Below are 27,843 nucleotides of genomic sequence, written 5' to 3'. Positions count from 1 at the left end.
ATTTATCAAGTTAAATTTTTGTCCCTATTTATGTTAGTTCTAATTACCTAGTCTAGTAACTTATTATTTTAGAGGTGTCAATTAATTTAGAGCCCCCTGCATTACTGAACTTTTAGGTTTTAGGTTTGTATTGATTTGCTTTATAGTTATAATAGACTTAGTTATAGTTTGGGTTTAGATTGATTTTATTTTGTTTAATTTAGGTTTATTCGATTTGATTTTATTCTTTTCGTTTGAATTTATTTTTGAAGTTTTAATTTTTGAGGTTGAGAGTATTTATTTGTTTTATTTTAATTTATGTAGTAAATTTTATTTTTTGGTGCATACTATTGATTAAGTCATACTTGAGTGATTAGGCACCCTTTCAAAACCCACGCTTTAGTTAATTTTGAATTTTGAGTTAGGGTTAAAAATGATTTAAATGTAGAGTTGGACTTGTATCCAAGTTAGGTTTTATTGTACACAACTCTTTGGGATCTAAGTATCATATTTAGATACTTAGATCCTAAGGTAAACTTTTCCAACTATTCCTTTAACTCTTTAACTTGATTTTTTAAGATAGAATTTTCTTTTTCAAGATTTATAGCTTGAGTTAAATTTCTGTCTTGAACTTTGTTAGTTAAGGAGATCGGGCTCAATTGTTCCTTAAGGATGTTATTTTTCTTAAGGAGGAGTTTAGCGTGTTCCTCAGTTTTTGTTAATTTTTTGTTTAAGTAGGAAATGATTTTAAAAAATTTTATGGTTCGTTAGAACCGGATGCGGATCTGTTGCTCGACTCGTATTTGGACTATTCTTCTGAATTTGAATCACCTACGGTTACCATCAGCGTGAGGTAGCTAGCTTGCTTCGGTTCGTCAGCTTCTGATCCGTCTGAAGAAGACTTGTCTCAAGTTGCCTTTAGTGCTTTCTTTTGCTTTGTTTTCTTGATCTTATCTTCATTAGGGCATTCGTGTTTGAAGTGCCCCTTTTCGTTGCAGCTGTAGCATGTGATGTTTGCCTTTGAATTATTGGATGTAAACTTGGGCATCTTCTTCATCTCTCATTTGGTGAAGTTTTTCTTACCTCTAGTGAATATCTTTCTTACCATGTTCATTATTTATTCTTCTTTATCTGATTTTGAATCGAATTCAGTTTCTTCTTCGAGTTTAGCTCCTTTCGAAGTGCCTACAAGAAATGCAATTCCTTTCTCGACCTTTGGACCATTAGTTTGTTCATGTAGTTCCAATTCACAAAATAATTCATCTAATTTTAATTTTGAGAGGTTCCTCGAAACTTTATAGACATCTACAATTGATGCTATAGTGAGTTTCAAGGGAACGAGTTCAAAGCGTACCTGATAACATAGCGATTCTCAAGTTGATGTCCGATCATGTGTCGGTCGTTGAGGATATCCTTGATTCTCGCGTGTAGTTAGCTTGCGGGTTCTCCATCATGCATTTTATTAAATAAAGAATTTAATAATAGATCATGCTTTGTTACCCTTGAGTCGGTAGTTCCTTCGTGTAGTTTCATGTGTTTGTTCCATAGCTCCTTTGCATTCTCGTGTGGATCGACTTGGTTGAGTTTTTCTTTTATGAGTCCACATTGGATCATGTTCAATGCTTTTGAGTTGATCTAGGCTAATTCTTATCTTCTGGACTCTATCTTTCTGGATTGAGTAGTACATTTGTTATTTCATCTATAAGGGCCCAATACCTTAGTCGGATGGTGAACCATTGCTCGATGTTTGTCTTCAAGTAAACTTTCATCCTCTTCTTCCAGTACAGAAAATCATTTTCGTTGAAAAGAGGAGGACGAGCGATGATGAATCTCTCAAGTTGGGCAATTGATTATTGAAAATAGAAAACTGAAAGGAGGTACCAAGACTTAGTCTTAGATTAGTAGTGCTTGAAAAAAATATGTTGACGACTCGAGTGGTGTTGCACCAACTTCGAGTAAAAATAGAATGTGAAATAATTATCTGAAGAGGTAAATTTTATCAATTCAAATAAGATATGAAAAAAATTAGAATCCATAAAAAAAAAGGTTTCCCTGGCTTGATTGGTGGTTACACCAATTTAGAGTAAAACTTGCTCTGATACCATTTGTTGGATCGAGACACACATGAGGGGGGGGGGGGGGGGTAAATCATGTGGTTTTCAATTTTTTTTCTTTTGAAATCAAAGTAAGTGCAACAGAAAATTAAACATGAAAACAGAAAAAGACATGGTCGATTTTACTTAGTTCAGAGCCTTCAGCGACTCCTACTCTAAGACTTAGGTCTCATGTACCTATTGACGGGTAATCTACTAAGAACCTCTTCTGAAATGGACGGAAGAGAAGATCGAGTACAAAAAGAATTAGAAGAGTGTAACAAGATACACTTTCCATTTGTAGTAATTAAGTATAGAAATTAACTCTTTGTTACCAAACACTTTTCATAGAAAATCGGCTCAAGATCGATGTTTGGAAGGCTTCTAAGTGGTAGTCAGATGTAGCAGAGTTGTAGCAGGAAGCCGGAGCAGTCGGAATGACAATCGAAAACTTAGAAGCTTGTATGAGAGATGAATGTGAATGCTTAGTTGAGATACCCTTTTTTAGAGGGTGAAAGACGTCTTCCATAGCTTTGAAGGTACCTTCCATCTGCTAAAGGTTATCCTGAATTTTGCTGCTCCTTATCACTGACGAGGTCTGAATTCTATCAATTAGAAGGCACCTTCCATATCACTAGAGGCACATTCTATAAATAGTGCTGAAGTGCCTTCTAATGCTTGAAGGTGCCTCAGGTACTGTTCATCCGATGTATTTTTCCTCCTTTTGCCTTGAAAGTTAGGTTAGTTCAACACGATAATATCTAGCATGCAAAATCAGATTGACACAATAATAATATGATTAATTTATGACTTAGACCTTGTCCTCTAGACCAAAATCTAGTCAAGGTCTCAATTTAGGTTTTTGAAATAGACTTAAATTGGACCGACGCCTACTGTCCCACCAACTGGGATGTGTCCTCACTTAGTCACCCTCCTCTAGTGACTTACTTGTACTTATCATGTGTCAAGGTACCTCCTTGATGTCAATCTGATCCACCATGTATTCCTACCAGAATTGCACATCCGGACTTCGCCACTCGAGAATCGCACATCCCGATCTCCTACTGAAATCTCACATCCGAATTTACCACTCGAGAATCGCACATCCCGACTGAACTTCCTGCCTAGTGTCAGGTCCTCTTGCCTCTTCAAGTTAGTCAACCTCACACACTCGATAATAAGGTTAGATCATTATAATACTTAACTTAACTCACTTGTTATTCATCAAAATCTGAGTTAGACTATTAGTGCAAATTGCACCAACTTCTTAGGGCACAACCAACCTCTGAATTATATTTGGAAATTTGGCACAACCGTGTCATTTGGCATAGTCGTGCCATTTGGCATAGATGTGTTATTTGGCATGGAAATGGCACAGCCAGACCATGATACGACTCTAGAGGACGGCACGGGTCATGTGATTTCACACAACCGCTCCTCAGGTGGCTGCTGGTGGAAGCCACACCTATGCTTCAAGGCACAACCTACCCCGGGATTGCTTCGGGAGAGGGCACATTGTTAGAGCAATTTCAATGGTCTGTGCGACCATGTGTTTTGGTGTTTGGGCAAAGGATTTAAGTTAAGTTCACCCTTGTATTTGATATGTGTATTTGAATTGTGTAGGTTTGCAAGATACATATTTGACTCAGGTTGATGACTTCGGGTCTGGTGAAAGATGGAGCATCCGAGGGACTGTGGATAAGGTAGCGAGGACAAGGGCCGAGGGAAGCGACTTCGAGGCATACACGAAGGATGACATTGAGATGAGCTGCGGGCTTGGGTGCATCCGAGGGACGAGAGCCAAAAGGAAATAGGCTTGAAGGCAAGGAGGTCAAGGCTGCAAAGAAGCATCAAATGAGTCGTAAGGGTGAGGGTCTTAGTGCTGAGTGATTGTACTCGGGTACCAGTCGACTGGTGTAATCGACTGAGAGCGAATAGAATGCTTCTGTTCGCTCGGCTAGTGTGGAGCAGTCGACTAGTACTTTTTACCAGTCGACTGATATCGAGTCGTTGGAATGTAACAGTCGAATTTTCATATAGGGCAGTCGACTGATGGTTTTAGCAGTCGACTGGTAGGCGGGGGTTTCAACCCGCGACCTATATAACCAAAGCTTGAGAGCATGGCTACAGTTGATGAAATTAGTAGTGGTAAACCCTAATTAGTAGTCTACTAGTTCTCAAGTGCTTGTGAGTATTGTGGTGAGATTTCTCCACTCACAAGAAGCGACTTGAGATAGTTGAAGTTTGTCGGGGGCTAATCCATCGACGGATAGGGATCGTCCACCTTACGGACAGCCGTGGAGTAAGAGCTCTAATCTCTGAACCACGTTAAATAACGTGTTAGCGGTTTGCATTTTCCTTCTTATTGTCTTTAGATTAGATTTCATATTTGTAGTTAGTATTAGATTTCCGCTGCGCAAACTAACTAGTGTAGGAAGCTATCTATTTGGAGGTGTCGTCTATCCAACCCCCCTTCTAACTGGCCACCGATCTCCTACAAGCGGTATTAGAGCCGAGGTCGCACTTCACCAGACTAATCGCCGAGAAGAGCAAATAAAGAAGATGACCGACTTGATTGAACTGCTGAAGTTTGAAGGCGGAGGCTTATGGGACATCACCTATTGGATGATGAAGATGAAGGTCTTCTTTAACACGGATTGGGATACCATGATGGTGATCAAGGAACTGTTCGAACTCCCAAAAGACATGAAAGGGAAGAAGCTCCGACCACGACATTGGACGGAAGAGCAAACCACACGGTCAAAGGCAAATGATAAGGTAATATCAATTTTGGTAGATATTTTGCCTTCTAATGTGATTAGGTGTATAGGTGAGTATGAGAATGCTCATGATTTGTGGAGCAAGATAAAGAAGGTTCAATGGGAAGAACTCATGTCTACACATGAAGAGAAAAAATCTGAAGAAAAGGATGAAGTGACTCAAGTTGAGGAGGAGCAAACGGAAGATGAGTCATGCTCAACATCTAAAGAGGAAAAGGATGAAGAAATGTCATCCACTAGTGTGGATGAGGAGACATCCTCAAAGGTTGAAGAAGAATCCAAGACAAGTGAAGAAGAAGAAGTCTTGGAAGTCCACCTAGTAAGCATCTCCACCGAAGTGAAGTCAAAGGATCATATCACTTGCTTCGGGTGCAATGAGAAGGGATACTACAAGAGTAGGTGTCCAATGGGTAAGAAGAAGGTAACTCCTAAACTCATTCAAGTTAATTTAAATATTAACAAGGGTTGTAGAAATGAAGAAATCCAAGGAAGGAGAAAAATGCGCATCATATGCTTCATGTGTGGAGAGAAGAGCCACTACCACACCAAATGTCCCAAGAAGGGAGAGATTAAGAAGCTAGCACATTTAAAGAAATGGGAGAAAGAGAAGAAGAAGAAAAGCTCAAGTCAAGGGGGAGCTTCAAGGGTAAGGGAGGTATATCCTAATTTGAAGTGCAATTCAAATTTAAATTCTTACACTCTCATGCATACTAGAAATAATTGTTATTATTTACCCATGCATAACTTTGATTTTAAATATCATGATAGGAGTAGGGTAAATGTGGATCATAACCCTACGAAACTCATTTATGATAACTCTAGAAATGGTAGACCTAAGGAGGCCCAAGACATTAATCTCAAGAAGGGGAGACACATGCCTAGAATGGGTAGGTCTAGGAATGTCCAATGTGGATAGGTCAATTCTAGGGTTAGGAACCTAGAAAGCGAAAATCAAGCTTTGAAGGAAAAGCTTGATCATTTGGAGAAAACCCTAAATAGATTCAATGTTGGACCTAAGGGTTTAGATATGGTGTTGGGTAGTTAAAGATCCAATAATAATAGATCAGGTCTAGAATACCGATCTAGTGTCTCCAATGCTAAGGGAAAGTCTTATGCTAGGGTTGCATATGACTATAGCAAGGAGAAGTCAATAAATGGCAAGGGAAAGCCATTTAATGATAAGAAGAAATTAACCAAGGACAAGGTGTCCAAGGTTAAGAAGGTTAGGTTTATAGGTCAAGTGTCACTGAAGGTACACCGACGTGGCTTAACAATTATGGATGAGTCACCTAGGGAGGTGGCTAAGGTTAAAAGCTCTACGGGGAGCTCTAAGTGTCAAGTTAGGACCCATGGCAAATGGATCTCAAGTGGGTACTACTTGGGAGTCTAGATTGGGTCATGAAATGTGCCAAGTGGTTTGGAGACGGATTTGAATCTCAACCTTAGGAAATTGGCACATATGGTTTATGTTTCATGCTTAGAAATGTGACATTGGGGTCATATAGCATGATAATTGATTTTAGATGTATAGATGTCATATAAACCAATGCTAGGGATGCATTGTGAGTTAGTATGAGCAAATACATCAAAAGGAAACCAAAACTAGGACTTTAGGTCAAGGTTCAATTGAACAATTTAGCTAGTTTTGGATTTTGTGTAAATCTTGAGATTGGTGATAGATATATTTTTGAATGTATTTTTCCCAAGTAGACATGGGTAAAACAGACCTCTCCACAAAATTTAGAAATTTTTGGATATCTGTGGTATTTCTGGTGCATTTCTGAAACTGGGTCAGAAATGTTGTTTAGGCTGAAAACAGTGTGCCAGTCAACTGGTATAGTTACCAGTTGACTGGTAATAGTGAAAATTGAACACAAAATGGTTCTGTGTGTTGATTTCGATAAGGGCAGTCGACTGATACTAGTCTGAAATTATTTTTAGCACTGGATTTTGACCGAGTCAGCTTGTATAGATGTATGAGATCCTAGGGGGATAAATACACGAGTTTAGGATTAGTTGGATGATAAGTTTTCAACAATTGGGATATTGTTGGAAAACTTTTTAGATGTTAGGCAAAGGGGGAGAAGTAAGGTTTAGTTGGGAAAACCTTAGTGTCTTTGCGTAGGGGGAGCCTTGTGATAGGTTCTTAAATATCCCTATGGGAAAATCCTAGCTTATTGGGGAGCATAGGTGTAGGGGGAGCCTTGGGATAGGTTCAAATGCATGTTGCATTATTTTCTATTCGGCGGTGTAAGTCCAAGCGTGTAGCCTTGACAACGTAAGTTCATTCGGCGGTATAAGTCCAAGTGTGTAACCTTGGCAACGTAAGTCCATTCGACAGTGTAAGTCCAAGTGTATAGCCTTGACAATGTAAGTTCATTCGGCAGTGTAAATCCAAGTGTATAGCCTTGGCAACGTAAGTCCATTCAGCAGTGTAAGTCCAAGTCCATTCAGCAGTGTAAGTCCAAGTGTGTAGCCTTCGCAACATAAGTCCATTCGGTTGTGTAAGTCCAAGTGTGTAACCTTGGCAACGTAAGTCCATTCAGCGGTGTAAGTCCAAGTGTATAGCCTTAGCAACGTAAGTCCATTTAGCGGTGTAAGTCCAAGTGTGTAGCCTTGGCATCGTAAGTCCATTGTTTTTAGTGTGTTTATTTGCTATTTGTTTTCCCTAACTTAAACGTATTGCCAAACATCAAAAAGGGGGAGATTGTTGGAGCAATCCCAATGGTCCGTGCGACCATGTGTTTTGGTGTTTGGGCAAAGAGTTTAAGTTAGGTTCACCCTTGTATTTGATATGTGTATTTGAGTTGTGCAAGTTTGCAGGATACACATTTGACTCAAGTTGATGGCTTCAGGTCCAGTGAAGGTTGGAGCATCTGAGGGACCGTGAACAATGTAGCAAGGACAAGGGTTGAGGGAAGCGACTTCGAGGCATACGCGAAGGATGACATTGGGACGAGCCGCGGGCCTAGGTGCATCCGAGGGACGAGAGCCAAAAGGAAGTAGGCTTGAAGGCAAAGAGGTCAAAACTGCAAAGAAGCGTCAAGTGAGTTGTAAGAGTGAGGGTCTGAGTGCTAAGTGATTATACTCGAGTACCAGTCAACTGGTGGTTTCATCAGTCGACTGGGAATGAACCGAATGCTTCTGTTCGCTTGGCTAGTGTGGAGTAGTCAACTAGTACTTTTTACCAGTCGACTGGTATCGAGCTGTTGGGATGTAACGGTCGAATTTCCACAGAGGGCAGTCGACTGATGGTTTTAGCAATCAACTGGTAGGCAGGATTTTCAACCCGCGGCCTATATAACCAAAGCTTGGGAGCATGGTTATAGTTGGTGAAATTAGTGGTGGTAAACCCTAATTAGTAGTCTACTAGTTCTCAAGTGCTTGTGAGTATTATGGTGAGGTTTCTCCACCCACAAGGAGTGACTTGAGATAGCCAGAGTTTGCCGGCCGGGGACTAATCCACCGACGGATAAGGATCGTCCATCTTACGGACAACCGTGGAGTAGGAGCCCTAATTTCCGAACCACGTTAAACAACGTGTTAGCGGTTTGCATTTCCCTTCTTATTGTCTTTAGATTAGATTTCATATTTGTAGTTAGTATTAGATTTCCACTGCGCAAACTAACTAGTGTAGGAAGCTATCTATTTGGGGGTGTCGTCTATCTAATCCCCCTTCTAGCCGACCACCGATCCCCTACACACATGACCGTGCAAGGGGGCACGACTAGGTTGCTATATCTTCACAAGTCGCTTCAATGTGCTTTTCCACTTCATTTTCGCACCAATTTGCATCCTATCAATAAAAACAAACAAAGAGCAGATCTCCGAATGAATAAAATGGAAGTAGGACATAATAATGGAATATGGTGCAATAAACATAGATTATATTAATGAAATACAAGTATATGTGTGTCAAACAATGCTTAAAAATATATATAACTTATGCATATCACTGATGTGGCAGCTCCCAGGTGCCTGGACTCGATCTGAGTGTCTGGATATGGTCACCTCAATTCACTTCGCAACGACTCTTTATCAATGACTTATAGGATTCTGGATGCCTGGACTTGGTCCGGGTGTCTGGAGTCTGCTGTCGTGGACTCCAACTCTGATCCTCTTCGCAATGGGTCGTTGACGTGGCCAGGACATCCCAAGCGCCTAGACCTGGTCTCGACGCTTGGACTTGGTCCAGGCGCTTAGACAGAGTCAACTCAAGTTGACTTGTCTAGTCGCTTGAGTGATCTTCTAGCCGTCTAGAGTTGAGTTTATCTGAACCCAACTCTAGCCTTCTCTTTGAACAGTCTTCTTTCCCGGCTTCTCATCCCTCGGAAGTGTCGTGCGCGTCCTTTTTGTTCATCGGTGTACTCTTCCGCAGTACCTCATCCCTCGAATTCACTAAGTCCGTCAACTCACTTCTCGTGTGATGTGCGTAGATTATATACTCTTTTATGCATGTTTTTACGCACATTTACATACTTTGAGCATGCTTGATCTATACATTTTTATACTTCCGGCTTTCCTTTTAGCGTATTTACTCTTTTGGTTCGGAGATATGCTTTTTGTGCATTTTCTGTACACAGGAGTCGAAATTGGTGAAGATTATGCGTCCTTGGGCAAGCTTGGAAGGAATTGAAGGGATAGAGCATCAGGCCGTGTACCACACACGGCCGTGTAGTTTTAACATGAAGGGAAGAGGACATGGCCGTGTGAATCTCACACGGCCGTGTCTTGATTTGAAGAAATTAGAGCAGATGCCTTACATGGCCGTGTAGATCTACACGGCCGTGTGAGGTTTCCCGAGGCCAAGCAGGTGGTGGTCGTGTGCACCACACGGCTGTGTAGCATTTCCAGAGAACAGAAGGGTCCTAGCCGTGTGGATCTACACGGCCGTGCTTGGTTGCTTTAAAGAGAAGAGAGCTAGGCCGTGTGAGTCACACGGCCGTGCAGCTTTGGCAGAGAAGGAACTGGACATAGCCGTGTGAATCTCACACGGCCGTGTCATGGGCCCGTGTGGCGCCCGATTTCCTCCTCTATTTAAACCCTCCTTCATGAATTGAAAGGGGATCTCTTCCCCTTTGGGGAGAAGGCAAGATTTGGTGGTTTCCTCCCATTCTTGGGAGGATTTCTGGGCGATTCGAGGGGAGTTCTTGATGATTTCGACTCCGGAGCGAGGATTGGATCCGAAGACGAGGCTTCTTCGTAGATAAGTTTTCTCTTTCCCCCTTTTCTTGGTTTCTTGGATTGGGGATTTAAGAAATGCTTGTAATATTTATTTCTTCGGGTATTCTTCCTCGAATTATGGAGTAGATCTTGTATTCTAAGATTAAGGAAGTATTTGTATGATGGATTGATGTAATCTCTTATGGATTTGCCATTTTCTTGTTTCAATGACATTGTCTTGCTTGTATCAATTAGATCTTGAATGATTAATGGTGTTTTGTGCTTAATTCTCATTCTTGATTGATTGTTTAGATTTCTTGTGGACTTTGTAAAGATAAACTCTCACTCGATCATCCGAGGGATCCATGTGACAGGTGCAAGCCCGTGTAAGCACGTTTGAGAGATAATCTTGAAGAGGAAATAGGAATATTCAAGAGAGTAGGATGGATCTTATGATTAGTTTCTTGTATCTTGATAGATTAATAAGTTGTGGGCTTCTATGTTGATATCCGAGGAAGGCATAGTAATAGGTGCGCTTCTGTGTAAGGACAACGTAGGTTCACGTCTAATTGATCATATTTAGATACATTTCTCAGTCCTTAGCCGGGTTATCTATTGCAAGAGAGAACCGGCAACTTTCTACAAGTGTTTGGCAATTGAGGGATAAGAATTGGTGAACCATTTACATTCAAGAAATCTTACAAAGAAACCGAAACTCCTAGAATCTCCCTTTATCATAACCCAAAACACTAAACTCTTGTTTGTTGATCTTTAATATTAGATTTGTTTACCTTCACTTTACATTTGAAACAATTGGATAGTTGTTTAGCTAATTCGCATTGAGACAGTTCTAGTGCTTATTCCAGTCCCTGTGGATACGATAATCTTTTATATTACTTGCGACATTTCCGTACACTTACGGAGCGTAACAAGTTTTTGGCGCCGTTGCCGGGGACTGTGCTATAACATTAGGAATTATCAATTGAGTTAGACTAAACATAACATTTGTTTTCCTTTCATATTGCATAGTTGTAACTAATCATTAGATTCATGTTTTTACTTTCTTGTATAACTCTTACTTCTGTTAATTCTTTTTGTACAAATTCAATTCTGTATTTTTGATTCTTTTATTTTTTTCTTTTTCTTTTGGCAATTGTCATTTGCTATCTTGTTCTTGTATATGCGAAGATCTAACTTTGCAGGGGAATTCTTTCCTTTTGACCCTGAGATTGACAGAACTTTCCATAAAAGAAGAATTCTGCAAAGGCAAATTGAAGAACAGGAATATTTGAACATGGCGAATAGACCACTCAAGGATTATGAAGCACCTTATGCAAGAGGTTTTCGATCTAGTATTTCAAGACCTTCAGTGGAAGCTAATAACTTTGAGATCAAACCCGCAATTATATCTATGGTGCAGCAGAACCAATTTGGTGGAGGACCTCATGAAGACCCCAATCAACACTTAGAGGTCTTTTATGAAATATGTGGTACCATGAAAATGAATGGAGTTCCTTCAGAAGCAGTTAGATTATTATTATTTGGATTTTCTTTAAGAGATAGGGCAAAGCAATGGCTGAATTCTTTGGCCCCAATAGCATCACCACTTGAGAGCAGTGTGAGCAACAGTTTCTTGATAAATTCTATCCACCAAGCAAAACAGCTCATATGGGAATTTAATTGCAAGCTTCAAGCAAACTGACTCAGAATCTCTTTTTGAAGCATGAGATAGATATAATAGTATGCTCAGACAATGCCCACATCATGGGTTGGAAAGATGGTTAGTGTTGCACACTTTTTATAATGGTATCAACTATCATACTAAAGTGTCCCTTGATTCAGCTGCTGGAGGGACACTTATGAATAAAAGTTTAGATGAAGCTGAAGAAATTATTGACAGTGTAGCACAAAATCATCATCAATGGGCAAATGAAAGAAGTGGTGGTTATTCTTCTGTATACCCAACAATTAAAGCATCAGGGAAGTTTGATGTAGATGCAGTCACTCTTTTGTCTGCAAAATTGGACGCTCTTACAAAGAAATTCGAGAATATGGGGACTAGTGCTAATATGGTCAATGCTATTAGTACATCTTGTGAAGTATGTGGGAGTTCAGAGCACTCAAATGACTCATGTCCATTGGGAGCTATCACTGCACAAATCAATCAACTGGAACAATGTGATGCAATCATGAGTTACAATCAAAGGCAGAACAACCCATACTCAAATACTTATAACCCTGGATGGAAGAGTCATCCCAATTTTTCTTACAGAAATAATCAAGATCAAGGACCATCTATGGGGGCAAGACCAAATTTTTAAGCTGGGCAACAAAATTTTCAATATCTATCTTCTCAAGGCTTACCAAAGTTAAATATTGAAAAGATGCTTGAAGAAATTATCTCAAGTCAGAATGAAATGAAGCAAGATTTAGCAAAGCTCATTCAGAGAATGGATAATTCTGAAAAGCATCAAAAGATCCAAGATAGTCAAATTGCCCAACTAGCTTCCTCATCATCCAGAGCACCAGGACAACTTCCAGAAAAACCTGATGTGAATCCTATGGAGCATTGCAATAGAATTGAGCTTAGGAGCGGACGGACCTTGGGAGACTCCCAAGTGACTGCTCCAAAAGGGATACAAAAAGAAGAAGAGCTCTCTCCTCTTATACCAAATCAGATTCAAGCTAATGAGGAGAGTACCATTGAGGTTGAAGAGACTCTTCCACTGAACCATCAGAGCAAAGCTGTCCCTTTTCCTCAGAGACTTACAATGCTCAAGAAAGATGAAGAATTTGGCAAGTTTTTAGAAAAAGTTAAGGAAATTTGTGTAGAGGTACCTCTTATTGATGCTATTCTTCAAATGCCTAGATTTGCCAAATTCCTGAAGGATCTCATGTCAAACAAGAGAAGAAGAGGAGAGGTTGAGACCATTGCGCTTAGTGAGGAATGTAGTGCTATTTTGGAGAAGAACACTTCCCCAAAACTAAAGGACCCAGGGAGCTTTTATATTCCTTGCAACATAGGAAAAGAATTTTTTGAAAAAGCTTTTTGTGATTTGGGGGCAAGTGTTAGCCTCATTCCCTATTCAATTTGTAATAAATTAGGTCTCAAAAACATTAAACTTACTACTATGACACTTCAACTTGCCGATCATTCCTGCAGGTACCCTTTGGGTATTATAGAAGATGTGCCAGTAGAGGTGGATGAGAATGTTATTCCCACAGATTTTGTCGTGTTGGACATGGAAGAGGACCCCAGGATTCCTATCATATTAGGAAGACCTTTCCTTGCTACAGCTGGAGCTATAATTGATGTCAAAAATCATAAGCTTTCTTTGGTAATTGGTAAGGAAAGGTTGGAATATGATTTATCTAATATCTCTAACCATGTCTTGTCTCTTTTAAATGCTTGTAGCAGGACAAGCATTTATAAACTTGAGGAATGGAATTTCCATCCTCATGGAAGGCCACCAAACGAAGGAGACAATGTGGTGGAAGATGTTGGGAGAAGATCTCCCAACAAAAATGAAAAGTATATCTGTCCTCCAAGGGCGAGGAAAAGAAGTGAATGATCAAGTTTGGTCGAGCTAAAGACCTTAAACAAGTGCTTCTTGGGAGGCAACCCAAGGGTTCTTTTAGTTAGTTTTGATTTGTATTTTAATTTCTTTTAGTTTGATGCATTCTTTTGATTTTGTTTTCAGGTTAGGTGCAAAACAGAGCCCGGCCGTGTGCTATACACGGCCAGGCAAAGGTTGCAAAGAAGGGAAGTGCTTGGGCCGTGTCATCCAGACACGGCCGTGTAGGATCTCCCGAGGAGAAAAAGGTCTAGGCCGTGTCTCAAACACGGCCGTGTAAAGAATCCTGAGGAGAAAAAGGTCTAGGTCGTGTCCCAAACACGGCCGTACAAAGAATTCCGAGAAGAAAGATGGAGAGGCCGTGTCCCAGACACGGCCGTGCGAAGAATCCAGAGAAGGAAGAGGGGGAGGCCGTGTGGATCTGCACGGCCCGTGTAGGAGAGTTATTAAAGTCTTCTTTCTACCTTACACGGCCAGATCTTGGCCGTGTTCCGCACACCCCCAACTCTCCAAAACATCTCTTTCTCTCCCAATCTCTTAAAAACTCCTCCCTAATCTCTCAAGATCTCTTAGATCCGGATTCTCCTCCTCTCTAAGACTTGGACTTTTTGTTCTCCTAACCTAAGATCTTTGCTCTTTGAAGTTTTGTTCTTTGAGTTCCATTTTTCCAACCCTAGATAATTCTTCCCCTATCTAAACTCATCAAGATGTCCAACATTTTGAAGAAACTTCGCAAAGGAGGTGGTGGATCCAGTGGAGACAAAGAGAAGGAGCCATCAAGGGACAAAGGAAAACAACCAGTGAAGGGCAAAGGCAAAAGGACTTCACGCAACGAAGGTAATGACAATGAATTCAATATTGTGTTTAGAAATGATGATCAAGTAACTAGATTTGTAATTCTTGTCAATAGAAAGATAGTGTGTACTAGATATATGGACCCAACTGTTCTTGATATGCTTGGAATTAGGGAAGATGTAGATTTGATGATTGGGTTTTTGGATTGGAGTGATATTATGTACACACATTTGCCTACATATCCTCGTCTTGTTTTGGAATTTTTAAGTTCATTGGATGTCCATTTTACTAATGAAGATGATTATTTTGGAAAAATCTCATTTAGACTAATGAATCAAGAATTTCTATGGGCATTTAGTGACTTTAATTCTTGTTTTGGATTAACCACCGGTAGCCCTTGTAGGTTTAATCCAAGGTTTAATTGGAATCATTTTTGGAATGCAATAACTGGGTTAGATCAACCTTATGAGCCTTCAAGAGCTAAGACCTCCCATATGCAAAACCCCATCTTTAAGTATCTACATAGAGTCATGAGTAAAACTATTTTTGGTAGGGGAGAGAGTGATGGGGTGGTTAAAAAGATAGAGCTTTATGCTTTATGGGCTATGCTTTATAAGGTTGAATTTGATTCTGGTTTTCATTTTGTTCAAACCTTATTAAGATCTGCTAGGGCATCATCGGGATCAATTGTTTTTGGTGGTTTGATTACCCGAATAGCTTATAATTTAAATCTTGATGTTGATGGGTTGGAAATAATTCATGGTAATGACATGATTGACATTGATGCATGTCTTGCTATGAAAATGATCGTTCGGGATGAGAATGGTTTCGCGTTTCCTAGGAGGAGTGGTTCTCCTTTACCCCTTCCTTTTCCTGAACGAACTACTATTCGTAACCCGGCTAATTGGGTAATTTCTGAGTTAGATTTTGAGGATAACCCTTCTATACCTGGAGACACTGAGGCACATCATGAGCCCTCGTCATCTGGACACCCGCAGCCTTCTAGTTTTATGGAGCCTGCTAGGCATTCTTTTGCATATGGCACGGGATCTTCTAGGTTTGATTTTTCAGATTTTCGTACGTCTCTAGAATCACTTCATGAGAAGCAAGATGCCCGACGAAAAATGTTGGAGGGGCGCTTCTCTTTATCTGATGATCAGTTTAGGGAGGTACAAAATCATTTTCAGTTTACGAGGAATTTTCAAGGTCAAGTGGCTGAGTTTGTGCAGGATTATAATACTGATCAGGCTAGGATGAGAGATTTTATGCAGAGCATGATGCTTACTAGCCAACAAGTAGATGTTTTATATAAGTATCATAGATCCTTGGGTGAGATTCCAGGTTTTCCTAGTTTTCCTAATGGCCAACCACGTCGTAGACCTCCTTTCCCTCGTCCACCTCCACCTCCTCCACCATATTGATTTCATCGGGACGATGAAAAGTTTAAGTCTGGGGGGGTGTCATGTACTGTTTAGTTTGGTTTTCAGTTTTTAGTTTTTGTTAGTTTTTCATGTTGGTTCTTATTTTCATTGCTTGTTGCTTTATTTTGCTTGTTTTTGAAATAATCATGGCAATTTTGAGAACATCAAATCTTCACTTATATGCTTTCTTGGATTCAAGTGAAATGTTAGCACGATTATTGTCTTAATTCATGATGTTCGAATGATGCTAGTAGTAAACTTTGTATAGTTCTTTTTTCTATCTTGGGAAGCATTAATAAGCTAAGAATCTTATGGTGATGAGTTTTAGTTTTGGTTCAACCTTAAGGATTTTATCTTCACTACACTTGTGCTTGATGCTTGAATAGTTGATGTCATTGAAATAGTCATGATTCATCTTGTTTGCTTAGTACTTGGTTTCCATGGTGATTTCTCAACTTTCATTTTGGTTACTGGATGAGGCTCAAATCATTAAAGCTCATTTGGAAAAATCAAAATATCCCAACATGTGTACTAAAAGTACATTTGTGAATAAGTTTTGCACAATGCAAACACTTATAAAAAAAATAATAAGGGATATAAAAAACAGTTGTCATGAGTGGAATCTAGCAAGTCACCCCTTTGAGACCGAGTTAGGTTACTGGGGAAATGACTGCTTAGCTTCCCTTGAGATTGAGCACACCTTTGAGACCTTGGGTTAGTTGAGAAATATGAACCAAGTGAATGGTGAGTAAGTGCCTATCACTGGTTACTTGTTTTTCACTGGAAACACTAGGAATTCAAATTTGATGACGACTTGACTAGGACATGGATTGAAACTTGAAGGGTGTTGAGTTACTTTTACACTGTGCACAAGATTCTTATGCTTGAACCATACTTTACTTGTTTCCATGATCACGCTTGTTAATGAAACTTTTTGATAGAGTTAGGAAAGTGCACTAGGTTTTATGAGTGTGTTGTAGAACATATGAATTTAGACTGCAGCATTTTGCTTGAGGACAAGCAAAAGTTTAAGTCTGGGGGTGTGATGTGCGTAGATTATATACTCTTTTATGCATGTTTTTACGCACATTTACATACTTTGAGCATGCTTGATCTATGCATTTTTATACTTCCGGCTTTCCTTTTAGCATATTTACTCTTTTGGTTTGGAGATCTGTTTTTTGTGCATTTTCGTACACGGAGTCGAAATTGGTGAAGATTATGTCGTGCCCAAGCAAAGGAATTGAGGAAGGCAGCATCCATACCACACGCCGTGTAGTTTTAACAGGAAGGGAAGAGGACATGGCGGTGTGAATCTCACACGGCCGTGTCTTGATTTGAAGAAATTAGAGCAGATGCCTTACATGGCCGTGTAGATCACACTGCACGGTGTGAGGTTTCCGAGGCCAAGTGGTGGTCGTGCACCACACGACCTGTAGCATTTCCGAGAACGAGAGGGTCCCGCCGTGGATCTACAGGCGTGCTTGGTTGCTTTAAGAGAAGAGAGCTAGGCCGTGAGTCACACTACTGCAGTCCTTTGGCGAGAGAAGGAACCGACATGGCAGTGAATCTCACACTGGCCGTGTCACAGGCGGGCCGTGGCGCCCGATTTCTCCTCTATTTAAACCCTCCTTCATGAATTGAAAGGGATCTCTTCCCTTGGGGAGAAGGCAAGATTTGGTGGTTTCCTCCCATTCTTGGGAGGATTTCTGGGCGATTCGAGGGGAGTTCTTGATGATTTCGACTCCGGAGCGAGGATTGGATCCGAAGACGAGGCTTCTTCGTAGATAAGTTTTCTCTTTCCCCCTTTTCTTGGTTTCTTGGATTGGGGATTTAAGAAATGCTTGTAATATTTATTTCTTCGGGTATTCTTCCTCGAATTATGGAGTAGATCTTGTATTCTAAGATTAAGGAAGTATTTGTATGATGGATTGATGTAATCTCTTATGGATTTGCCATTTTCTTGTTTCAATGACATTGTCTTGCTTGTATCAATTAGATCTTGAATGATTAATGGTGTTTTGTGCTTAATTCTCATTCTTGATTGATTGTTTAGATTTCTTGTGGACTTTGTAAAGATAAACTCTCACTCGATCATCCGAGGGATCCATGTGACAGGTGCAAGCACGTTTGGGAGATAATCTTGAAGAGGAAATAGGAATATTCAAGAGAGTAGGATGGATCTTATGATTAGTTTCTTGTATCTTGATAGATTAATAAGTTGTGGGCTTCTATGTTGATATCCGAGGAAGGCATAGTAATAGGTGCGCTTCTGTGTAAGGACAACGTAGGTTCACGTCTAATTGATCATATTTAGATACATTTCTCAGTCCTTAGCCGGGTTATCTATTGCAAGAGAGAACCGGCAACTTTCTACAAGTGTTTGGCAATTGAGGGATAAGAATTGGTGAACCATTTACATTCAAGAAATCTTACAAAGAAACCGAAACTCCTAGAATCTCCCTTTATCATAACCCAAAATACTAAACTCTTGTTTGTTGATCTTTAATATTAGATTTGTTTACCTTTACTTTGCATTTGAAACAATTGGATAGTTGTTTAGCTAATTCGCATTGAGACATTTCTAGTGCTTATTCCAGTCCCTGTGGATACGATAATCTTTTATATTACTTGCGACATTTCCGTACACTTGCGGAGCGTAACATCGTGTCATCGTTTTCGTTAATTGCGTCTTCCGCTTGATTTCTTGTATTTCTAAGTCCTTGCACACTTAGACACAAGGTATCAAAAATACAGTGTCTAACATAATTTGGTTGATCACATTAAAATCAACTCAGGATATTTACAATTTTATTAGATAAGGGTACCTCCCACTTAGGAGGCTACTTAATATATGATTTATCTTTTTTCATCTCGCGATGGACCGATAATGAAGGACATTTGGAGTGAATGAAATTCATTAAATAAATAATCAAAATCTAGCCCTTTTTTATTAAAGAAAAAATAACCTTAATCTACTAATTGCTGAAAAAGTAAATGAAAAAAAAAATAGATCCTATGTAATAATATGACTGAGAAAATAATCCCTTCATTGAAAGGACAAAATGGATGAACTTAACGTAAATATGAATGAAACTATACATAAAGGGTACCTGAATCACCTTTATAAAAATGGATGAACTAGGAACGGTCGTTCCCAATGATAACCTCAAACTGCACTCGTAGATCAGTAATGTTGTGTACAAAGACCAAAGATAAATAAATAAAATATAATAAAATAGAATTGCATGACTAACTGATGAAGCCACGAGTATCCAATCGAAGTACAAGGCAGGCAGGCCAGTAAGTGTGGCCAGTAGCTCTTTAGTTGCCCGTGCATCTGATGTTGCCTTTCCTGAATCCCTGAGAAAGAAACCAAGAGTCTAAACTCATCTATCTAGCTACTTACTTTTTACTGCGTGCTAGCTAGTATAAAAGCTCCTCGTTCTTTTGAGAAGCGATGAGTCAGCGAGGTAGCAAGCTTTATCTTTTATCAGACCATGTCACGAGGCCGTAGACTAAAGTTCTTTATGTTTTGTTGTTGTTTACAACACCCTAAAAGGTGCAAATGTACATCGATATTATCTGAAGTTTTATGTTTGAACAAACTGATTTCAGTGCTAAAAAGTAAAATATATGCGTATATTTTGGGACTCTTTATTTGATAATCTTACCCTCTTATTAGAGGGAGTCAATTAGGCATATACAATCTCGGGGATCATGATGTCATGATAGGATATTCAAGTTATCATCTAGGTACCTGACCTGTGGTTCGAACCCCAACTACGACGTATTTATAGAAATTTTTTCTCCAAATGGGGGTGTACCAAAAGATGCTAGGTTTCTAGGTTGGTCGCCGCGTGCGCTTCCCGATTTATCCTGATGACTGGTGGAAAATTTCCGTAAGATCAAATCGATCACTTCAAAGATAATCAATAAGACTAATTAGGATTATCAATTTTATTTTTCAATGATACATATACAAACTGATAAAAAGAGTCTTTTTTTTTTAATTTTTTTTCGATGGTAGAGAGTTTTCTTAATTTTTTAGACATTTACTCATTGAGTATCAATTTTGATAAATTAATGAATACTTGATCGATCGATCATGGTAAATATTTTTCGATTTATTTGATGATCTGATAAAAAATTTCAGACCAAATCGATCATCTATTTACGAGAATTAAATAATTAAATCAATTAGTTAACTTATTATTATGTGTAGGCGAATCACTCATAATATCGGGGAAAAAACATTTAAGAAAAATAAAATGACGGAGAGATGTTATTATTATTATGATCATCATTATTATTAGGAGGGGTAGCTGTTGGAGGGCTTTTACGATTTTAGCCCTTCAAGTATCCAAAAGCTCATCATATACCCCTCAAATCCAGGGCTGCTCTTTTCTCTAGTCATGAGTCACGACGGCTGGGGCTTTTGATCCGTTTCAATATCCCTCTTTTTGCTTCATTTATTTCTATTTATTTATTCTCTGCGACAAAAATTCTTCACTCCTCCAATTAGAATTGGATCCTTTCTAACTCGACCAGGTATCGTTGGGTTGTTATTTGTTTTCCCGATCGGCCTTACGCAGCAGATCGATGGCGGCGGCGGCGGCGGCGGTGTGGCAGCCGCAAGAGGAGGGGCTGCGCGAGATCTGCGCCCTCTTGGAGGAGCACATCTCCCCCAACTCCGATCAATCCCGGATTTTGCAGCAGCTTCAGCACTACAACCAGCTTCCTGATTTCAATAACTATCTCGTTTTCATCCTTGCCCACGCCGAGGTCTCCTCTCCTTCTCTCGTCTTGTGTGGATTTTTGTTGTTTCCTTCTCGAGTTTCTGTCAGCAGTTTTGTCTTCGTAGTGGTTTAGTGCTTTCTTTTAAGGTTTTATCACGTCCTCTGGCGAAGCCTTGTGTTGACGAATAGTAATAAGGAATAATTTATTTAAATATCATTCTAACGTGATGTGCCTGGGGTTTCAAAAACCATTAGATTGTCCTCCATTTTTTGTACCATCCTCTGGCGGATCCCAAGTGGGATTGAGTTTCTGGCTTATCCAATGCTAGAATAATGGTTTGCTTGTTATATTTACAGTCAGAAGCTGCTCCCTGACTAAGCAAGAAGTTAGAATTATCTTAGTCCCTCTTCAGAGTGAATTATGCCGCTTTTTGAGAATGATCCCAAGTGTGATTCAATTTTGGCTTATCCAATAGTAGAATAATGGCTACTTCGGTAAATTAGTCAGAAGCTTCTTCTTTGATAAGCGAGCACATAGTGATCTTAGTTCCTTTCCAGTGAAGTGAATCAGGTCTTTATTTTGAAGGATCCCAAGTGGGATTGAATTCTGGCTTCTCCAATGTTAGAATAATGGTTGGGCAAATTTATGCTCAGAAGCTGCTCATTGATTAAGCAATCACATAGATTTATCTTAGTCCCTCCCTTGTGAAGTGAATTAGGTCAGTTTTTTGGGTAGTAAAATGAGAGGGTATCACTAAGATGGGCCAGTCCATAATTACATAGATTAAGGACTGACTATATATAATAAATAACATTGTGAACGAAATGTTCTTATGATGAACCATATTATATCATTTTAGTTAGCTTTATGTTTTAAGCAAGATTGATTGTTGTACATTTGTGGGTTATCTCCTTGAACATCCACAGCCATAAAGAGGCACATATTGCATACTCAAGGTGGGTGTGATTGTCACACACTCACCAATAATTTATTGAGTGATTCCTGGAAATGTTATGCTCGGTTGTAAGCCATTGAACAGCATATGCCCTAATTAAGCATTCTTTTAATTTTTTTGACTTAGCATATTGAAGATTTTATGTGTTAAAGCATGATATCAATACCAAAGAGAACAATAACACTCACATGTTGTGAATATTAAGTAATTAATAAGGATAGAAAAATATTCATGACATGTGACATGCAGTTTATATAAGCACTAAATATGCTATACATCTATGAAGTAAGTATCATAAGAGCCAACATGCATGGTAGCTCGGTGATAGGAGGTTACAGACCATATTTAACGTCACTATAGCGACTAGAACCATGAAATCAAATCCTAAACGCTGCTGTCCATTTTAGGACAACAGCTGTTTTGGTAAAAAATCATTAGGAGATGGTCCCCAAAATTCATGTTTACCCACTCTATTTACAAGCATATGTCTTCTCTATTCACTCTCTAAATTGAGCCCCACTTGACACCAATTCTAGCAACTTAAACTATGTTCTTTATGGGAACATAACCATAATGTGGTGGTTAAGGTATGGGGTTGTTGCCACATTAGGTCATGGGGTCGAAACTTGGTCCGTCCAAGCATGCCTTCCCCTATGCCTTGGCCACTGTACTAATGGCTAGTAGCTTCCCGTGATTTACCTCCTCCGTGGGCTTAGGGACGGTTTAGCAGGGGCACTGGGGCAAGCGAATCGCCTTTTTGCCATACTTTATGGGAATATAACCAACCAGTTTACCAAAGTCTTGCTGCCTCTTTTAGTACAACAGCTAAGAGTCTCTTTTAAGTCACTTAATGTGTTTGGTTAAAAAAAATTGTCATTCAAGCATATAAAGACCATCCCTTTCTACTTCTCCTTTTAAAGCTTTAAATAATACAAGATCTAACAATTTGATGTCACAATGATTAGGAAATGCATGGAGTACAGATCCCTAAATCAAATGATTCCTGCACCACCATGGAAACAGTTCTGTTCAATGGAATGGAAGAAGACCCATATAGTAAAGAGATACTACCTTAAGTTATAAACACATTTGAATCACTACCAGAACACTGAAATGATCCCTGTTGTCTGCTGTCCTAATCAAAGAATCAAGGGATTAGAGCAACCTTGATGTAGAAATAGAGGAGAAAAATGATCTCAGGATTACCACTACCACATGACGTTCCCTAGTGTAAAACTTGTTGATTCGACACAAAAAGGAGGGATCTTACTGCTGCAATGCCAGTGAACAGTAAAACCACTCTAGGCTGAGGGATTTGCTCTTCACTCCTGCTGATGTCACACGAAAATGGGAAAAATGGGTACTTCTAGTCAAAGGGAGGATTAAAGATAACTTGAGATGGAAAGGGAGGAGGTTGGACCTAACAAGTTAACGGTTTAGGTTTCTCATTTAGATATGTTATGGCACCAACACAGGAGAGGATTGCTCATTCTTTCTAAGAGAGCATTGAGCTCCTATTTCTAGTTTCCAAAACTGAGAGGGAACGTGATCTTACAGTGTAGCACCCTTTTGTTTTTTTTGGGAAAATGTTATGCAAGTAGGAGTTTCTGATAAAGAGAAAAAATCATTTCTGTCCAAGGGGAATATTGTATCATATCTTTATTTTTTGCTAACGAAATGCATAAGAGCCGTTATATTAGAAAGCCTCTGCACAAGCCCTTATGTGGATGCATTTGGCTATGCAGTAAGGAATTGATAGTGTCTACTTGTGATTATGTAAGGATTAGGCAAGTTGTTAATTGGGAATCACATCAAAATTGATGTTGATTTGATTAAACTGTTTTTGTAAATAGACAAACAAGAACCGTATGCTATGTATTATTTAGTTTAACTTGTAAATTTTCTTTTATATGGAATGTGCTAGTTGGATAAAATGCATTAATATAACTAATATTAGTTCCTAAAAAATATGGACTGGATATGTGATTGCATCCTATATATGCATTAATTCAATCACATACTGCTTACCAATGTTTTTAAAAATCTTGATAAGACAGCTAGGATTAAAGCATTCATTGAAAGTAGTTTGTTTGTTTGTTTTTTTTTTTTTTATCAAAATGAGGAATTATTGTCTAAAGATAATCTAAATGATTTGGTTATTTGGTGTAGCACAGTTTGGCAATTATTATTGCTTCAGAATTATGTAAGTTCATGAAACTTATCTGTCTTGTAACAGTTCAGTCTTTTGTGTGACTGGCTTTTGATTTCAAGTTGTCTAACTTTACATTTTTTTTTCCTCTGAATTACATTCTCACTTCTTTTGCTGGCGATATGCTACAAAGCTTTAACTCTAACTTGAATTTACCTTCATAATGTCTGTCTTTATATACTGTTTTGAAATTGTATTTTGTAATTTATCTTTGACATTGTCAGCATTCTGGCAATGTTGGAGTATGCATTTAATAATGGTGGTTGTTCTGTATTTGAATTGAAGCAGGGAAAATCATTGGAAGTACGACAAGCTGCTGGTTTGCTGTTGAAAAACAATCTCAGGGCAACTTTCAGTTCCTTGTCTTCTTCCTACCGGCAATATATAAAGTCAGAATTGTTGCCTTGTTTAGGGGCATCAGATAGGACAATTCGATCTACAGTTGGTACTGTTATTAGTGTTCTTGTTCAGTTAGAGAGGGTTGCTGGCTGGCCTGAATTGTTACAAGCTCTTGCTCAATGTTTGGCTAGTAATGACTTTATTCATATGGAGGGTGCTATGGATGCTATATACAAAGTAGGATTCTTTGCTTCAATCCTTTAATTCAGTTGTTTGCTATTATTCTGTTATCAAAATTTTCTGAAGTAACTTAGTTTATATTTCTCTGATCATCATTAGGTCATGAAGATCAAACAGAGTGCATGATTTTGCATTTTCAAAATGAAGATATTTAGTGGAATAGACACTCTTACTAAATTCATCTCCCAAATCAAGTTGAAGCTGAAGTTGCAATTCTGAAATACAGTGTCTAAATTAGTATGAATGTTCAATTGCATAGGACTCACTTGAGAAACACGGAGATTTCATATCTCTTAGTTGGACTAGTGTTGTTGCCCTAAAATAGCTCAATGGAACAGGACAGTTAGTTGGCTGGCAAATATTCCATAGAAGTGCAATGTTACCTTCCTAGCAAAATTTTAAAATTTACAAAGAATGATCAGAGATAGTACAATCGCAAAAGGGTAATAGATGTCTTGGCTATATCTTTCCCCCAGTAGCCAAGTGTTGCTCAAGTTCTCATAGACATAATCATTGACTGAACCTGTCTTTGTCATTGCTAGCAAGCAAGAGTTTTGCTAAGTTCCAGGCCGATAAAGCCAACTGCATCTTATGCACCAAAACTTTAGATATATAGTTCCAATAGAATCATGGTTGAATTACTGATAGAGGAAATGTATGCTAGGTACCTAATTCAAGATTCCATTTGTCATGGCGGAAATGGCTATTTATCCTTTTGGAGTTATGATAGTTTACATCTTAGATCGTACTTAAACATATCTGTATTTCTTAAAGTTATTTCTGCAGTTATCTTGAAAATGTAATGTTGAGCACACAGTTTTCTTGCCATTAATTGTTTGTTGTTATTGGATTCAAGCTGAACCTTGATCTTGTAAATGCTTCTTGTGAGTTTAGATTATTCTCATTCTTATTATTTTTGGTGCAACATGTATTCTTCAACATGCTTTATTGAGAGCACTTGTGAGTGATAGACCAGCCTTTTTGGAGTTATGATAGTTTACGTTTTAAATTGTACTTAACAGATCTTTACCTTGTAAAGTCATTTCTGCAGTTGGTTATCTTGAAAATGCAATGAATGAAGACAACTACATTTTTTTTGCTATTAGTTGCTTATTCATATTGGATTCAGACTGAAAAAACCTTGATCTTGTAAATGATTTTTCTGAGTTTCGACTATACTCATCCTTATTATTTTTGCAACATGTATCCTTCAACATGCTTTATTGAGACGTGAGAGCACTAGTGAGTGACCAGACAACCTTTAGCATGTATGCTTTGATGGCATTGCATCGATAGAAAAATTGCTTAAAACTTCATCTGGGTTACGATAATAATTCTTAGCTAACAATCATTCTCTAGCTCCTATTTTTGTTGCTTATTTTGATAAATTGAATGACCTTTGTAAAGTTTCTTATGCAACTTTATCTATGCCAAATAAAAACACCCTAGAATTGAGATATCGATAGCTTTAAAAGTTTGAGGATATAGCATAAAACTGTAATGGCTTTGTTGGCTTAACTGATTTCAATTTTTATCATGCAATGGACTGTAGACTTGATAAAGGAAAATGATGATTGCATTATCATGGCAGATATGTGAGGACATTCCGGAAGAACTTGACGTAGATGTTCCTGGGTTATCTGAACGCCCCATTAATATTTTTATGCCTAGATTGCTGCAGGTAATTTTAGCTGCTTTCTCTGAAATGGTTTGTAGGTGTCTTTTAGTAACAATAACTAAGGCGACAATTGGAACGTTATTCAATTCTTGTCTCTGGTACAGTTTTTCCAGTCTCCACATGCTGTATTGAGGAAGCTATCATTGGGTTCCATCAATCAGTTTATCGTAGTAATGCCTTCAGTAAGTAAAATATAATGGCAAATTTGTTCTTCTGCAATGCTGGACGTAGTTGGAGTCTCCTTGACCTAGTTTGAATCATTTTTCAGGCACTGTTTATGTCCATGGACCAGTACCTTCAGGGTTTATTTCATCTTGCTCGGGATCCTTCAGCTGATGTCCGGAAGTTGGTATGCTATTAATCAACTTTTGCAATGCTTTGGCTTATTACTTATGAAGATCTATGAAACCCAGTCATAGATAATGAGTGAGAATAAGAGAACTATTAGGCTTAAGATGCATCACAGTGACAACATTCTTGTAACAACACCTTGCTCATCAGCGCCTGCTTTTACAACTTAAATTCCCACTGATATTTGTTTAGGTTAGGTTATGCAGTCATCTCTTGGAAAAGTTGAAAATAAAAGCACTACTTTATGAAGAGGGAATTGTTTGGTTACCTTGAGCATTATGATCTTTCTCCAATCTGTGTTTGTTTTCTCCTGAACACAGGTCTGTTCTGCCTTCGTACAACTTATAGAAGTTCGGCCGTCCTTCCTAGAGGTATGTAAATTTTTAATTTGGTTTTCAGATGAATTTGTTCTTGTTTCTTTTTCTAGCAAATGTCCATACTGGCTGTGTGTTTTTGCATTATCTTTGACTGGCATCAAAATAGGGATATGACATGGAATGCTAAAATTCACTGTCAGCATTTATGCTGGCACAAGTATGGTAGCGCATAATGAAATATGAACCATGATCATCCAAGATGTGATACATAGAGCCATGAATTTGTTCTTCTATTTTGGTTTATTGTCATTTAGTGTTGTTCGCTGATTTTATGCTTAGTAAACTGTTCTCTCACCACTTCTCAGTTTTTAGTATAGTGGAATTTTAATCCCTCCTTTGGAATGTCAGATTTGTTGAACCCACTTTAGACATTGTTGTTGTTTCCATTTTGTAGACCATCACATTCCTAATTAACACTTGCCTTGAATATTGCAGTCCCATTTGAGAAATGTAATCGAGTTTATCTTGCAAGCCAACAAGGACCCTGATGATGAAGTTGCTCTTGAGGCATGTGAGTTTTGGTAAGTGAATTAAGTTTGTCCTTCATGCTTGTCAACATACAATACATTTGGCTTATTCTATGACAAATAATATATATATATATATATATATATATATATATATATAATTTGAGTCATGGTTTAAAATTTCAAGCCGTATCGGAGTTTCGGTTTATGACTAGAACAATTTGGTTTTTGTATCGTATGCCGATACAGTTTTGGTACTTATTTAAATATAAAATATATTAATTAAAAATATTATTATAATATTTGATTACTATAAATAAGGGTGTGAAAAATAAATTAATTAATATGTATATTATAAATATATATTTATGATAGTATATAAATGGATATTATAAATAAAGATAGTAAATAGAAAATATAGATAATGATGTGGTGGGACCCAATATAAAGTTGCTTTTTAGGTTTATGATTGCGGGGAGAAGTTTATAAAAGTTGTGAGTTTTTTACTTTTGATATGGTAATGATGTGTCACAGTAGGTCCCATAATGAAATTGAGTTTCTAGGTTCAGGGTTGCAGTTACCCTAATAATTAAGATCAAATAGGTTTAAATTAAATTAAATTAAATTTATTTTAATCATTCCCCCATGTATTTAAGAAGGAAAGGAATATGAAAAAAAATA

The 27,843-nt window shown here is 38.4% G+C and overlaps 1 non-coding gene and 1 pseudogene across 1 annotated transcript; one reads left to right on the top strand and one right to left on the bottom strand.

Annotated features, from left to right (window-relative positions):
• Positions 1–11,676: 11,676 nt before the first annotated feature.
• Positions 11,677–11,786, bottom strand: LOC122039346. The gene has a single exon (XR_006128181.1). It is a non-coding gene; the product is annotated as a small nucleolar RNA R71 (small nucleolar RNA).
• Positions 11,787–20,230: 8,444 nt separating this feature from the next.
• LOC122022746 overlaps positions 20,231–27,843 on the top strand; it is a 41,580-nt pseudogene continuing 33,967 nt past the window's right edge.

The sequence above is a fragment of the Zingiber officinale genome, chromosome 1A (genome assembly GCF_018446385.1).
Source record: "Zingiber officinale cultivar Zhangliang chromosome 1A, Zo_v1.1, whole genome shotgun sequence".
In the NCBI taxonomy this organism is placed as follows: domain Eukaryota; kingdom Viridiplantae; phylum Streptophyta; class Magnoliopsida; order Zingiberales; family Zingiberaceae; genus Zingiber; species Zingiber officinale.
This window is presented reverse-complemented; position numbering and strand designations above follow the sequence as displayed.